Below are 2,579 nucleotides of genomic sequence, written 5' to 3' on the forward strand. Positions count from 1 at the left end.
AAGTGGCGCACTATAGCAGTGTGCCACTGGGCCGGCCCGAGGAAGTAAATTTTAAAGCGCCGCCGCGCTTCCCAAGTGGCGCACTATAGCAGTGTGCCACTGGGCCGGCCCGAGGAAGTAAATTTTAAAGCGCCGCCACGCTTCCCAAGTGGCGCACTATAGCAGTGTGCCACTGGGCCGGCCCGAGGAAGTAAATTTTAAAAAAGAAAAAATGATGTGGGATCCATGGATTAGTAAAAACAGTAAAGGGAAATCCCATAAAGACGTCGCTCTCATAGTCTACAGAGGAACCAATCCACATGGGATCAACCTGATGAAAGACTTCTGGAAAGAGGTCTTTGGTGGGAAAAGGGAGCACTGTTATAAAAAAAATAAAATGATTGAAACTTAGAAATTATTTACAGTTAAGTTAAAAGCACAGAATATAAGTAAAGAGAAAGGAAACTAGAAATTCCGAGAAAAAAACTTAATTAAAAGCCAGTGTTCTTCAAAAAAAGAAATGAATTCTAAGCAATCAATGAGTCAGAAACTATAAGATGTTAGTAATATGATTTCTTCTCCCATTTTCCACACACACAAACACACACACACACACACACATGAACAATCTGGGAGAAAATGGTACAAAAAGATAACTGGTGATTTTATCTTGTTAATATGAAGCAAACTAAAATTTCATAGATTTTGACTCATGGGTAGAGTGAGGGAAAGGATTGTCCCCTGAGCATTCCTTGAGCTCTGGAGATTTGACACAGAACTGGAGGTAAGAAAACATAGTCATAGCACACTACTTGCATAGAGCTCTATCCGCATAGTCATAAGAAGGCAGATGCTATTTCTCGATTTTTAACCTATACGCAAAATTCACAGATGAGGTACAAAAGATTTAACCATGTTTGTTTATGCAGTGTAATGTAACTGTTATCAAATCAATCTTGAAGAGGAAGAGCAAAACTACAGCTGACGAAAATGAGAAGGTAGCTAGGAAAAGGCATGAAGAGAAACACAACGTACATATCCTTATTTTACAAAATGGAGAGTCAAGAGATACTGTGTAGAAAAAATGGAATAGAAATATAATTTTTTTTATAACAAAGATTACCAATAGAAGAAAACGATGCCATAATTATATTGTAGGGCAATAAAGATGTACATGAGATAAATCTCAATCTACAATAGCAGAAAATCTAAAAATAGTGTTTGAATTGATGAATTTTAAAAAAATCAATAAGCATACTGTTTAGAATTACAAAATTAAAAATAATTTTTAATATTTTTAAAATTAAAAATAATTTAAAGTTTTGGAAGGAAATAAGAAAGGGAAAGTCCTTCTCTATTTATTCTTTACAATGCATATAAATTACTTTGATAAAGTCTAACTAATTTAAAATTTTGAAAAATATGCAGAGACCTTTTCACCAATTGCTAGAATACTAGAATGTACTAGGATTCTTTTAAAAATATAAAGGAAAGTTATAAGTAAAAGGACACATATTTGTGAAAAATTTTATTTTGATGTAAGTTCAAACATACAGAAAAATTACAGGAATAATACCAAGAATTCCCATTTTGTTTACATTTTGCCTATTTCCTCAATTATTTGCACATGCTCTCTCTCTCACACACACACACAATTTTTTCCCAGACCATTTGAAAATAAATTGCAGACATGTTCTTTTACTCCTCCGTACTGCAATGCATATATAAAAACAAAGACATTCTCTTACATAATCACAGTACAATTATCAAATTCAGGAAATTTAACATTGATACATTGCTGTTATCTATTCCAACGTCCATATTCAAATTTCCTTGACATCCCAATAATGTCTTTTATAGCTAGCTATGTTTTTCCCAGTCCAGTATATAATCTAGGATCACATATTGCAGTTGGTGGTCATATCTCTTTAACACGAAAGTGCATCAGTCTTTCTTTGTCTTTCATGATCTTAACATTTTTAGGAGATAGGCAAGCTATCTTATAGATCATCTCTCCATTTGAGTTTGTTTCCCCATCATTAGACTCAGGTTACATGTTTTTGGGTGAAGTATCCCAGAAATAATGCTGTGTTTTCCCTGCATTCTATCAGAAGGTGCATGATGTCGGTTTGTTCCATTACTGGTGATGTTATCTTTGATTCTTGGTTAAGGTGGAAGCCTCCAAGTTTCTCTGTTATAAATTAGAATTTTTATTTCTGCAATTACTAAAGAATTCTTTGACGCTGTGTAAATATCTTGTTCCCTATCAAATTTTCATCCATTAGTTTTAGCATGGAAAGATGGTATTTTACAAGGTAAGAAATAAAAAGAAAATTGGGGGAAATAATAATCTTTTATTTGTATTTCAGGATTTAAGAACTTTCAGTCAATATCTTACCCTTCAAAATTATTATAAGGAAATTTGAAACTACCAGTATTGATTTCATATATGCATTTTTACTTATATACATATTTTTTAAGTCTTTTCTTCTAGGTCCACATTTAGTAATTTAAGATACTTCCACCAGAAGACTGGTAATTAGTTGTCTCTACTCATACTCCACTGAATCATTACAAAGCTGAAAATAAAGGTTATGTTA

This window comes from Galeopterus variegatus, unplaced genomic scaffold (genome assembly GCF_000696425.1).
Source record: "Galeopterus variegatus unplaced genomic scaffold, G_variegatus-3.0.2 Scaffold3798, whole genome shotgun sequence".
NCBI lineage: Eukaryota > Metazoa > Chordata > Mammalia > Dermoptera > Cynocephalidae > Galeopterus > Galeopterus variegatus.